Source organism: Choloepus didactylus, chromosome 19 (genome assembly GCF_015220235.1).
Source record: "Choloepus didactylus isolate mChoDid1 chromosome 19, mChoDid1.pri, whole genome shotgun sequence".
Lineage (NCBI taxonomy): Eukaryota > Metazoa > Chordata > Mammalia > Pilosa > Megalonychidae > Choloepus > Choloepus didactylus.
This window is the reverse complement of record NC_051325.1, coordinates 27,542,398-27,557,313: the sequence shown is the minus strand read 5'-3', so window position 1 is coordinate 27,557,313 and position 14,916 is coordinate 27,542,398. Positions and strand designations below refer to the sequence as shown.

General features: G+C 38.1%; 1 pseudogene; it reads left to right on the top strand.

Annotated features, from left to right (window-relative positions):
- The window catches only part of LOC119515246, a 77,420-nt pseudogene extending 64,561 nt beyond the window's left edge, over window positions 1–12,859 (top strand).
- Window positions 12,860–14,916: the final 2,057 nt, after the last annotated feature.

Genomic DNA, 14,916 nt, shown 5'->3' with positions numbered 1-14,916 from the left:
CAAGTGAGAGAGGCAAAATTGTCATGAGTAAGTATTGTAAGAGAGATTATTCATGGTGTCCTAAACTGGAGCAAAGAGCAAGGAGCTCAGTCAGAGGGCTAGGGGCAGCAAGGACAGATGGTAAATCCAAAAAGGGGTGGCAGAGTGTAAATGGGGGAAAACAGTAGAAATGACCAGGGACACACATTATACAACAAATTGTGCAAACATGTAGGATAACTGAGACCATGCAACACTGGAGAAAACTCAAGGGGTCCAGATTTCCTGGAGCAGAAGATCAGCTAGGACACAAAATGAGGGACTGAAGAGGTATGGTGGGGTCCCTCTCCTTTTATAAATCCCTAAATCCTGTGGAGAATTCTTGGCAAGAACATCACAAGAGGAGGTTGATAAGACGTTATTGGCTTCTTTGATGATAACGAAACTAGTTAAGTGATTAAACCAGAAGTCTAAACCATGTTTTTGCCCATGAGATCATTTCATAAATTTTTTGCTTATCTTTAGCATTATCAATAAAAATCTAGTGGAGAAAGAATGCTAAAAAAAGTCACATCAGATCAGACGCACTTCTCTGAGACTGCAGACCTTGTCTTTTTGCCTCAGTTCTTCATGAAAAACTAAACAAAACAATTAAAGCGATTTTTATTTTATAAAACTCAGAATTTTATAATCCAGATGATAGCATGCAACCTCACAGAATACTCCATAGAGAAGGAAAGGAAATGATTTTCTGTGACTCATTTTATACATGGAGAGTTAAAATGAGGACAATACTCAGGTAAAGATTGCAATCCAAGAATTAAGCTTGCATCAGTGTCTTCAAGACTTCTTCCATTTTCAGTTCACCTGTTTGTACCACCTGTAAATTTTCACTCCCCAACATTTAGAAATGAATAATATCTGGTACATCCTAAGCAATTCTTCCTCATCTAATGTCTCTATCTTGTACTACCCACTTCACTTTACTTCAACTCCTAAATCTAAAGTTCCACAAAGATGAAAATAAGTGTGTAGTAGGTGGAATAGTGCTCTGTATTTCATCATTTATGTAATCAGACACCTTTTTCAGAGTGATAAATAGGATCACCCCTGTTATAGTTTGCTAATGCTGCCAGAATGCAAAACACCAGAAATGGATTGGCTTTTATAAAAGGGGGTTTATTTGGTTACACAGTTACGGTCTTAAGGCCATAAAGTGTCCAAGGTAATGCATCAACAATCGGGTACCTTCACTGGAGGATGGCCAATGGCATCCGGAAAACCTCTGTTAGCTGAGAAGGCACATGGCTGGCGTCTGCTCTGGAATTCTGGTTTCAAAATGGCTTTCTCCCAGGATGTTCCTCTCTAGGCTTCAGCTCCTCAAAAATGTCACTCTTAGTTGCTCTTGGGGTGTTTGTCCTCTCTTAGCTTCTCTGGAGCAAAAGTGCTTTCAAAAGCCGTCTCCAAAATGTCTCTGTAAGCTGAAGCTCCTCTCTCAGTTCCAGTGCATTCTTCAAAGTATCCCTTTTGGCTGTAGCTCCTTTTCAAACTGTCACTCTCAGCTGCACAGAGTTCCTTCTGTTTGCCAGCTCATTTATATGGCTCCAGTGATTTAATTTAGATCCACCCTGATTGGGTGGGGTTAACACCTCCATGGAAATTATCCAATCAGCGTCATCACCCACAGTTGGGTGGGGCGCATCTCCATGGAAACACTCAAAGAATTACAATCTAATCAACACTGATACATCTGCCCACACAAAATTACATCAAAGATAATGGTGTTTTGGGGAACATAATACATTCAAACTGGCACAACCCCCTTACTCTTTTTTAATGCGTTTTTTATTGTGAACTTTAACGTTTATACGTAACAGTGATAACTTTCAAAGTGTGATTTAACAAGTAGTTAGAAAGGAAATTTCAAAGAATGTCATGGGTCACAGTTCCACAACCTCAGCTATTTTCATTATTATAAAATATAACATAAAATACAAATAGAAAGGTGTTAACTTTCATTGTACAGCTCAATAAACAGTTATATAGGTAATTTCAAAAATTGTTATGGGTTACAGTTTCACAGTTTCAGTGCTTTCCTTGTTATGCAATATAAATATAAAAGGTGAAGCCTTTCAAAGCACAATTCAATGAGTTACTATGGAACAAATTTCAAAGGATGTTATAGGCTATAGTCCCACCATGTCATTTACCTCCTTTCAGCTATTCCAACACCCCAATATCATATATATATATATATATATATATCAAGTTTCAGTATTCATAGACCTATGTTAAATCTTACCTTGTTTGATGCTACCCCTTCCTCTCATTTAATCTCTTTCTCCATCTTCAAGGTGTCTACGCAGTGAGCACTCTAACTTGTACATATTGAAAGGGGGTATTGACAGTATGGGGAAGGGAGCTGCATCTGATTGTTGTTCTTCAAGGAGCTGTTGCCTCTGGGCGTTAGAACTTGTCTGGCACAGGAACACTCTGGTGGACTTAAGTTTCTGAGAGATAAAACTTAGTTTGTGAATCTTTTATGGGATCTCAGGTAGGGACCTAGGTACCTTGGGACTACTTCTGGTAAGGACATGGCATACTGTGGCCATTTGGGATGTCTAGCTGGAGCTTGCATAAGAGAAACCTCCAGGATGGCCTCTCAACTCTATTTGGGATCTCTCAGCCACTGTGACCTCAGCTTGTTGCCTTTCTTTTTTCCCCCTTTTGGTCAAATAGGCATTTTCAATCCCTCACTGCCAGGGCCAGGCTCACTCCTGGGAGTCATGTCTCACGTCGCCAGGGAAATTCATTCTCCTGGGAGTCATGTCCCTCATGAGGGGGAGGTTAACGAATTTATTTGCTGAGTTGCACCCTCTTATTCTTGTGTAATTCCTCATAATGGGGCAATGTGTGGATTTAATTCCTCTCCCACTTTTATTCTAAAGGATGGAAGCACATGAGGGACTTTATCTGTCTTCATCACAAGAATAGTTTTATGAAAAAAAGACGGATCTCCATAAAGAAATGGAAGACTTTAATTATCAGTGGCAAAACTAAGTCTATTTCTTAGAATTTGGAACTATAAGTATGGGAGGAGCACAGTTGGCTATAGACAGGGATAAAATATGCAGTGTGAAATCACAAAGACTTCACTCCAAATCTAATTCAGCCATTTACTCATTGTAAGATATGTGTAAGGTGAAGATTATAGTATTTTTATAGGACTGTTCAATTATTTGTACATATTAGTCCTTCTACATATATCATCTGACATACAGTAAGGATCACTACGCAGTAGCTACTCATTAAGCTTTACTCAAGACCACAACCTGGGAGCATAAAGTAAAAATATCTTACTGTAAATAGCAAAGCTGAGATTCATGTGTCTCTTGAATATAGGAAAATGCCAGTCATTTGAATTAGAAAATGAATACAGCAATGATAATATTTGTTGGCTGATTATCTGAATCTAGGCTCAAATGATGTATTACAGAAAACAGCCAAGTGGTGAACATAAGGGCTCAGGAACTTTTGTGATGTATGAAATTGAATGAAATTTTTCATGCTTAAGTCAAATTTATGTAATTGTTGTGTTTCCTCTGAACCAATTAGTGGTCATTCCTTCTTGCCCAAGGTTCCTCCCATCTTTCTGTTGACTTATGGTAGAAACACAAGAAGGAATCATGCATTTACAAGAACATTGTTCTTTATGTTGGTCTAATCTCTCTTCATACTCACTTTAATATGCAACCAAAGCAGCCAAAATGAAATAAAGGTGCTAACATTAGCACGTAACACTCACTGTCTTTCATAAAGTAATTTGTTTTCAGTTTATTCCATCTGAAATATTGGGTGCCCAATGGGCAGCTGGGAAACTGTTTTTGAGATTACAAGCATTGCTGTAAAGATTTTTGAGAATATGCATTTTGGCTGCTCTGGGGAATTCTTTCCTCTGAATTCATTATTTTATCTAGGGAACGGATTTCCCATTTCAGAATAATATAGAAATTATTACATATCGCTTTCAAAAATGCAAAGTGAATTGCCATTGGAAAAATAAGACCTTCCATGTTTTACCTACTAATCAATCAAATTACCAGCTCAGGAATACCATTTGTTCATGGGTAGAGTATGCTTGAAATCAAGCTTCTGTAGAATTTTAGAGGAACCATTGAGTGCTTGCACATAAACCCCAGATTTCTATAGAAGAGAAAACGGGTTCAGATTAGTAATTAAATGCTTCTCTGGTCTATTCCTTTTTGGACATGGATCCACCACAGGAGAAATGGAAATGTTCTAGCCACTGGTCCCAATGAGATAGGTGTTGGCTGCCTTGTTGACACACCCTAGAGACCAGAAGTGCCTATAAGATTGCTTAACAATATCCAGAACTGTTCTTCTTTCATAGGACTTCTTAAGACCATAGAACAATTAGGAAACAATGACTTAACTGTGTATCTGAGTTCATATCTATACAACCACCAGCAATGGAGCCAGGCTTCAGTGGCCTGTGGGTCTTGTAAACTCTTAATCTTTCTCCATCAGGACACTGGCAAATTCCTGAGGCTTTTTCCCCAGGAATGGGGAGTGTGGAGAGGGATATCCTAAGTAAAGTCATGGCCATGATCTGACTTCTCCTGCCTCCCCTGATAGACCACATCTAGTCTAATTATTTCCATGTTTCAACACTGATGTATTTGATTTGTTCAGAGTGTCTATATCTTTATGTCCTCAAAGTTCTAGAATGTTGAGACTATTTTCTACTTGAAGACTCACTACCAAGGGAGAAGTTTGCTAAATATTTTGGGCTATACATAGGACAAGTTTAATGTTAAATGCATAAATCAGTAACTGTTTTAACATTTACTGAGAGAACATTTACTAAGAATATATGGAACTTCTTGCATTTGAGGAGAAAAACAATCAACTCATATGACATTTCAGAGTATAATATAAAAACAGATAGGGTTGATTGTTTTCCTTTGGGTCAAAGTATAGCCATTATACTTCTACAATAGAACCTTCAATACTTTGTTGAATTTATATTTTTACAAGTCTGTTTCTGTCACCACAGGTTCATCTCCTATGTTTCATTTACATCTGCATCTTCACCACCTAGCGTAGAGCCTGGTATATAAGATTTGCTTGGTGCTAGCAAGAAGTGTAATAGGTCAATGGATTGAGCAAACATGAGCTGCACTTCGAAAAATGTCAAAGAATTTCTTGTGATGAAGAGTTGAAAGAATATGCTAAATGTAAAGGCCTGAAAGTGGGTATATTGGCATATAGTCAAATCACGATGCTAGACCAAGTATCAGTACCTCAATACATTTATCATTGATTGATTTCAAAATATGTTCGAAAGACTTTTTTCCTACCATGAGGATAGTGCAAGGTTTTTCTCTATCAGTTAAGGTTGTAATTAAGTCATTGAGTCTGTGGCCTTTATTTATGATTAACATATGATCAAGGATTATAAAAACCAGGCAAATGGTATTATCACACTGTCTAATTATCATGTTAAGAGAATGACAGCAGACAAACGTTTCATCTCTTACTAGAAAGAAGAAATCTGACAGAACCTAGGAGTCCACTTTGATGCTGGATTTGTATATAAAAGTATCAAAGATTGAAGTATTTTCAAATAGAAGGACCAATGTTGGTTGCATCCAGGAAGTCAATTTTTTCTGTTCTATCACCATGTTTTTCTTTGAAGTAGCATGACCTAGATTTGTTTATTAGGATATATTTATATTGCAGGTAGAGCAATGAAATTCAAGAAAGTGAAAGAAAAACCAGACTTCAAAGCCAACAGCAGGTGTTATAAGTTGGTCTCTGAAATATGTAAGTTGCTGATAGGACCCAGACAGGGTGAATGGCTTAGCTAGATCAGTGGCTCACTAGCATCAGCATGACCTGGGAAATACAAATTCTCAGGCTGTACTCCATTCCTACAGAATCAGAAACTATGGGAGTGGGACTCAAGCAATCTGTTATAAACAGGCCCTCCAGGTAGTTCTGATGCCTGTTAGATTGTGAGAAACACTGGCCTAGGATAATATACCAACTGGATCTTATGCATCATTTTTATTTCTCTGATCTTCCTATTGGTTCCACCTGTGGTAGGATATCTTTTATAACTATTCCAGTCCATTTGTAATCTCATTTCTCTGAACAATTTGTCACTGAAATATGTTCAGGATTATGATGCACTTCAATTGCTTTATGTACGTTAATTGTGCCTCCTAAGCTACATGAAGTAGTGTAGCTTATAGAATTGTATCTTTCTGGTTGCACAAACAAGGAAGGATAAGGAATAAATTCTTAAGTACTTATTGGTTTATTAATAATGCTAAGCAGCACCCATAATGGACCTCTTAAATGATTATGAAAGAATTTAATACTACAGTGAACAACTACTTTTTATTTTCTCTTTCATCAATAGTGAAAAAATCCCAACTATCTCTCAGTGGAGCACTCATTACTGAAGAATACAGTCAGGAAAATGAACAGAACAACAACAAAAAAAAAAAAAAAGAAAAAAACAGCCATGAGACAGACTTCCATATTGTGCTACTCTCCAGAGCAGAGACTGTGTCTAGTTGATATATGGATCTACACAGCATAGAACACAGTATGGAAAATAAAGGTGCCCCATATTCATAAATTAGACATTAAAGTGTAACAGTGACTTTTAAAATAAAATCTTAAAAAGACTGTAAACAAGCAGGAAATTGTAAAGTAACTTTAAAATGTAACCTTTAAAACTGAAAACAGGCTATACTGCTAGCTCTTAGTCTCACAAAGGATCAATTTGTAAATGAAAGGTCTGCAAACATATGTAAAATGTAAAGTTTGCATCTTTCCCAGGTGTCACCTAGAAAACAGGAGATAACAAATTACTGAAGTTCTCCAAACCTGTTACGTGCTAACTAAAATAATTGACTCCCTTTGTCTTTAATGGGTTTAGCCAATTAAAGAATCATTGGGAGACTGCCCCACACCTCCCAGATAGATGGGCCTTTTGTCTATCGCTCTTGTTGCATGTTGACTGAATGGTTATCTCTCTTTGTCTCTGAACCTGGGTATAAAACCAAATTGGAGAAACACTTCCAGGATGCAGATTTGGGAAAACTTCCCCTGCTTTCCGCAGGTATAAAATAAACCATCTTTTCCTCTTCAGCCGGGTTTGGTGTGACTTCTGTTAGCCACGCCAAACAATGAACCCATATTTGGGAAGTGCCCCTTCTTAGAAAGGCTGTCAGGAAAAGGTAATCCAATGCTAGTGTTGTTATGAAGGAGTTGAGAATTCCAATCAAGTTTATGTGTTACAGTTGAAAGATTTTGGAGTCAGCATATCTGAATTCAAATCGTATGCTAGTACTTTACCAACAAGTTACTTAACCTCATTGTGACTTGTTTTCCTTTTTTTTTTTTAAGTGCAAAAAGTGATACTTAACTCATAAAATAATTTAAGGATTTAAATAGGGCACCTAAATCCCTTAACAGAGTGAGCATCGCAGACATCCAATCAATGGACTCAACCATACAGTAGAAATGACAGAGGAGAGAATCAGCAAATTTGAGGAAAGATCAATAGAATTTACTTAAACTGAAAACAGAAAGAAAATAGTCTGAAAAGCAATGAGCAGAGTTCATGGACTTGTGGGACAATACCAAAGAGTGAATATTAGCATCATCAGAGTCCCAGAAGTAATGGAGACAGAGATTAGGATGGAAAAGAGATTTCAAGAAATAATATCTGAAAACTTCCCAAATTGGGCAAAATATATAAAACTACAGTTTATGTGTTTATGGCTGAATAAATCCCAAATAGGATATACCCAAAGAAATGTATGATAAGACACATCATAATTAAAACTTCTGAAAACTAAAAGCATCTAGAAACAACTTATTACTTGCAGGGGAAACACCAATTCAAATGACAGCATGTTTATTTGATATCATGGATGCCAGAAGGAAGCAGCACATTTCTTAAGTGCTTAAAGAAAAGATCTGTTTACTGTGACTTCTATATACAGTGAAAATATCTGTCAGGAATGAAGGAGCAATAATGTTATTCCCAGATGAAGGAAAGCTAAGAGAATCTGTTGCCAGCAAACCAACTCTTAACAAATAGTTAAAGGAATTTCTCTGAACAGAAAGAAAGTTTGGTAGAGATTGGCTAGCTGATCTTCAAGTCTGATTTGACTTCTTCCCAAACCCACAACTCAACCACATTTCTCAGCATCCCTTACACTTAAAAGTGGTCATATGCACATCCCAAAGTAATTTGGGCAGGGAATAAAAATATGTTTACAGACCCCCACTGAGGAACTAGGGGAAGGTGCAGAAGTGTTGGACTTCCTCACCTGGACTGGTGTTGATGTTGTCACAAACATTAAGACTGGCAGTTTGATGTGCCGAGCTCTCTATCATGGGACTTGCCCTTATGAGGCTCATTACTGCAAAGGAGAGGCTAAACTTGCATATAATTGTGCCTAAGAGTCTCCCCCTGAGTACCTCTTTGTTGCTAAGATGTGGCCCTCTCTCTCTCTAACTAAGCCACCTTGGCAGATGAACTCACTGCCTTCCCACCTATATGGGACCTGACTCCCAGGGGTGTAAATCTCCCTGGCAACACAGGCTGTGACTCCTGGGGATGAATCTGGACCCGGCATTGTGGGTTCAAGAATATCTTCTTGACCAAAAGGGGGATACAAAATGCAACAAAATTAAGTTTCAGTGGCTGAGAGATTTCCAATAGAGTCAAGAGGTTACTCTGGTGGATATTCTTATGCACTATACAGATAACACCTCTTAGGTTTTAATGTATTAGAACAGCTAGAAGTAAATACCTGAAACTATCAAACTCCAACCCAGTAGTCTGGACCCCTATAGACGACTGTAAAACAATGTAGATTACAACAGGTGGCAGTGTGATTGTGAAAACCCTGTGGATCACACTCCCTTTATTTAGCATATGAATGAATGAGTAGAAAAATGGGAACAAAAACTGAATGAAAAATAGGGTGGGATGGAGAGGATGATTTGGGTGTTCTTTTTTACTTTTATTTTTTGTTCTTATTCTGATTCTTTTTGGTGTAAGGAAAATGTTCAAAAATAGATTGGGGTGATGAATGCATAACTCTATGATGGTACTGTGAACAGTTGATTGTGCACCATGGATGATTTATGGTGTGTGAATATATCTCAATAAAACTGAATTTAGTTTTTTTTTAAAAAAAAAGAGTGGTCATATAACTGAGTTCAAGCCAGTGGAATACGATCTTTGCTACTTTGAGGCTTGTCCTATGAAATCGTCCACATGTGGTTCTCTATGTTCTTCCTCTTTCGTTGGATTTAGCTGAAGGTGCTGAAAGAACAAGATGAAAGAAGATTGAATCCCTAAACCAGCACTTGGAGCAGAGCCGTCCACCAATCAGGAAAAATTAGTTTGCAATTAAAAATAAATTTCCATTGGGTATAAGCCATTACACATTTTTCATTTATTGTTGTTATTACAGCATCTGACATTACCTGAACTACTGGAGTAAAACAACTCGTAAAAATGTGGCAAATACTAAATAAGAATACCTATGGCAGTTTATCATTAAGTACTTATACCTTCATCTTTCATAAGTACAGATAATCTTTGAAGAATCAGGAAAGCAGATGTTTTTAATGTCTTGGTAAGAGAAATTTAAATAAATAGAAAATAAAATAAACACAAGAAGTTAATGAAGATTGAAGGGACGAGTAATTTAACTTTCCAGAAAGTTAGTTAAGAGTGTGGTGTTACTGTAAAGGGATCTGAAGTCTTTGAGCTCCTGTAAAACAGTGGAATGGAGTGGCAGGAAGGGGGAATAGAAGCCCAGAACTCATGTACTTAGGTTGCGTCTCTGGTTGATCTTGCCTCCGGTGGAAGTGGTTGGAAGAATTCTTTAATGGGAAATGCAATAAAACTGCAGGTTGGGGAGGTGGAGAGTGAAGGGAATGAGAATAAATAGAGGAAGGAAGGAAAAGGGAGTAAATTAATAAATTCATCAAATGAATTCATCTTAATTAATGCTGCACAAACAATGAAAATTTAGACTGTGTGCTCTGATATACTTATATGGATAGGAAAATTACTGGAATTTTAGATTCTAATCAAAGAGCCCAATGTTTTGACCTCCCTGATAGTTTTGGAAGACAATTGTGGTCTTTTTTAAAAAATATGGATTCCTGCATATGTCTTTGCGTATGTGTTGTGTCTATATGTTTGAGAGATACAGAAAGAATGGGAGAGAGAGAGAAATTATTAGGTCATCATTTCCATCTTCCGTTTTAACTGGAGCCCTGGGAATATAAGGTATGATGGAGAAGAGAGGGACTATTTTCCGAGTAGCCCACAGACAAAGGACATTTAACCATCATATGAAGTTAGTGGTTCCTACTGTCTCTGCAGTAAGTCAAGAGATCAACATAATGCTAGGAAATATTTTCTCTGAACCTGAATGCATTTCTTAAACCATTGCCTGAATCAAATTTCCTGGAAATTTACATGGAATTCTGCTAAGATGTACCAGAATGAGCAACAGGGATCTGCTCCCCTTTGGGACCTGTGCAGTGAATATGAGACACTTCTGTGAGGTCTCGAGAGCCATTGTTCTGTATCAATGGGGAAATCCACATAGCTTCTGTTTTAAGACATTGTGTTCAATAGTTAAGCATTTCTTTCAAGCCTTAGCAGACGGCTTTCATTTAGGCATCCCCATTCTTTCTGAAGGCAGAGTGATGAGCAGACAAAGTGATGTGCAGACAAAATGCCGAAGCCACGTCAAAGGTGATACTGATCGTGGCTGGGGGCATTTCAAATTATGTGAATGAATAAAAGCTGGTTTTCAAAAAGCAAGTTTATTTTGTTTTCTGTTGATGTTTCTCCATAGATTGAGAATGGCAGTATTCTTTTTCCTGTTGTTGAAATTGTGGGATTCTGTGGGGGCAGAAGTGGGAAGTTGGGGTTGTACATCCAAAAAAACAAAAAACACACACACAAAAAAACAAAGGGCTGGCACCTTCTTCTTTCTGACCAGCTCCATTCAAATTAGGGAATTTGTTTCTGAGAAAGCCCTGGTTTTTCGGAAGTAATGTCTTGTCTATGGGTTTTGAACCAAGTACCAAAATAATTTAATATGTCCCAGGAATAGGAGCCTTGCTGGAAGACACTGTGGGTGGCCACCATGAGTGGGGAGCAGCAGTGGTCAAATATGGCAGCAGAGGAAAACATGGGGGGGCCTCAGAATCCAACACTGGGATAAGATTAATCTACAAGGAGCAAATGGCAATAGCTCTTCTTCAGGCCATGTTATAACCTAAACATGAACTCTAATATCTTGATAATCTATATATACGATTCAGACTTTAGAAACAGAGGATTTCACTGACCCCATTGCCCTTCCTGCTTCCTACGTGGGATTTGGTATTCCTTGGACCTTGTGCCAGTTTGGACATATTATGTCCCCCAAAAAGCCATGTTCTTTGATGCAGTCTTGTGGGGGCAGATTTATTAGTCTTTTGATTAAGGTAGAAACTTTTGATTGAGTGTTTCCATGGAGATGTGACTCATCCAACTGTGGGTGATACTTTCGATTACGTTATTTCCATGGAGGTGTGGCCCCGCCCAGTCAGGAATGGTCTTGATTAGTTCACTGGTGTATTTAAGAGAGAAGCTAAGAGCCGACACAGACCCGTATGCTTGCTGACACTTGGAGATGCAGACCGAAGGACATGTGGAGACACTAAGCTAAGAGATGAAGCCCAGAGTTTGTCCTGGAGAAGCTTAGAAAGGAACCACCCCCCCCCCCCACCCCGGGAGCAAAGGACCAGCAGATGCCGGCCACATGCCTTCCCAGCTGACAGAGGTGTTCTGGGCACCATCGGCCATACTTCAGTGAAGTTTCTTCTTGTTGATACCTTAGTTTGGACATTTTTATGGCCTTAGAACTGTAAATTTGTAATATAATAAATCCCCTTTATAAAAGCGATTCCATTTCTGGTATTTTGCATAATGGCAGCTCTAGTAAATTGGAAGAGATTCTTAAAAAAACATTTAGTGATGTAGCTACAAATTTTCAGCTGGATTTTAGATAGGCAGCTTACATATACATTAAACTAATCAATCTTTATTCACTGAAACATTTCACACATACAGAAATGGATAGCTCACATACCCCTTGTCCTGCTTAATAATTAAATTGCTATAGCTTTCTGCTTGTTGGAGAGCAGGGTGCAACTTTCTTCTGTTGTCCCACACCCTGGTTCTTCCAATCCCAGCCTCCCCCACTGTGTTGCCCAAGTTCTACCCAACCAGATCAAAGTCATGTATCTGAGGTTCACCGGTGGGGACGTCAGTGCCATGTCTGCCCTGGCCCCCAGGATGGGGTCCCTCAGTCTGTCTCCAAAAAAGGTTGGTGGAGACATCACCAAGGCAACGGGTGACTGACAGGGTCTGGGATTATGGTGAAACTGACCATTCAGCACAGACAGATTGAGGTGGTTCCTTCTACCTCTGACCTGATCATCAAAGCCTGTAAGGAACCACCCAGAGACGGAAAGATGCAGACAAACATTGAGCACAGAGGAAATATCATTTTTGATGAGACAGTCAACATAACCAGACAGATGTGGCACCGATCTTTAGGCAGAGAACACTCTGGAACCATTAAAGAGAGTCTGTGGATGCCCAGTCTGTGGACTGCAAAGTAGATGGCTGCCCCCTCATGACATCATAGATGACGTCAACAGTGGTGCTGTGGGGTGCCCAGCTAGCAGCACTACAAAGGAAAATATTCCAATAAAGGGTCATTTGACAGCCAAAAAAACACACAAATAAACAAAAACTACAAATACCCCTGAAGCCCCCATGCCACCTTCCTTGCTTATAGCCCCCTGATTACCCTGACTCCTTGGAGGTAATAACCAAGTCATTCCTTCATGAGGTCATTTGTTTTCATCTCTTCAATTTTTAACACCTCATTAAAACACACACACACACACACACACACACACACACATACAATTGATTACCACAAAGTATACCTTCAGATAATATGTGTTAAATGAAGGAACTGGATGAAAAAAAAATGGGTGAGCAGAGTAAGTACCTAGTGTGTGTATATACATACACATATATACATATATGCATGTATATACACACACATACATGTATACATATATACACACGCACATGTATTTGCTGTGTAAAATACCACCACAAAACATAATGACTAAAAGTATCATTTTATTTAGCTCACGAATCTGAGCAGTTCTGGTTTGGGTCAGCTCCATGAATCTTTGCTGGGCTCTCATGCATCTCTGATCAGGTGGTCGGTTGGCTGGTGGTAGATAATCTAGAATGATTTTGTTCACATGGGACAGTTGGTAGAATAATTGGTTTGGAATGGAAGATCCTTGGTTAAGAAGGCTTGCCTGTGCTATATGGGGGTTATTATCCTCTAGTATGTTGGCACAGGCCTCATACATGGTCATCTTGCTGTTTCAGAGAGGAGCAAGAGGGCAAACCCCAGTTCATAAATATTTGCAAGTAACTGCTTGAATTATTTTAAGTCATGTTCCACTTGTCTAAGGCAAGTCATGTGGCCAAGCTATCCAACAGGAGGACAGCACTAATAAACAAAGTAGATACAAGAAGTAGAGCTATTGCCTCTGTTTTTACGTACACACACACATATACTTTTTTCATCTATCAGAAGTACAATTTTGCTTTCTGAACTATTTCTTTTCCAGTTTTGAGATCAAGGTTAGACAAACTTCATGAGATGAATTGGGGAAAAATCTAGTCTTTATTTTTAAAAAGCTTGTATAAAATTGGACTTATTCTCTTCTTAGACATTATTCAAATTCTTTGCCCATTTTTAAAATGGGTTATTTGCCTTTTTATTTTTGAGTTTTAAGCACACTTTATTAATTCTTGATACAAGTCTCTTATTAGATACATGATTTGACAATAGTTTCTCCATTCTGTGTTGATTTTTTTCACTTTCTTGATATTTCTTATGAAGCAAAAAGGTGTTTAATTTTGATGGAACCCAGTTTATCTATTTTTTCTTTTGTTGCTCATGCTTTGGGTGTCATATATAAGAATAGATGCTAAATCTGCGGTCATGAACACTCGCCTCTGGATTTTCTTCTAAAAGATTTATAGTTTCAGTTCCTACAGTTAAGTCTTTGATCTATTTTGAGTTAATTTTTGTATATGGTGTACAGTCAGGGTCCAACTTTCTTTTTTTGCATGTAGCTGTTAAGTTGTCCCAGGTGTTGAAAAGACTATTTTTTGCCCCATTGAATTGTCTTAGTGCCCTTGGGGAGAGTTAATTGATCAAAAATGTAAGGGTTTATATCTGGACGCTATTCAATTGCTTTGATCTATAGGTCTGCCTTTACGCCAGATCATTCTACCTTGATTACTGTAACTTTGTAGTAAGTTTTGAAATTCAGAAGTGTGAGTCCAACTTTGTTTTTCTTTTTGTTTTTGGCTGTCTTGGGTCCCTCATTGTTCTTTATTGCAAATCCTGCTCTTCCCTTCTGTACTCAATCTGCTTGGTCTGAAGTGTACCTTTTATTATTATTTCTGTGAAGTTTGATAGTTTTGAATGCTCTTGACTTTTTTGATCTGAATAGGTCTTCACTCTTAATCTTGAATGATAATTCAAGTAAATATAGTTTTCCAGTTTGACAGTTATTTTCTCTCAGAATCTGAATATAGTGGTTTTTGGCTTCTACTTTTGCTAATGAGAAGGCTGCTTTCTTTCTTTAATAGCCATTACATTTACACAATCTTGCTTTCCTTTATGTTTGCCTTAAAGAATTTCCCTATGAATTTGGCATTCTACAAACCCACGTCAACATCCCAAGGAGTAACTCATATTC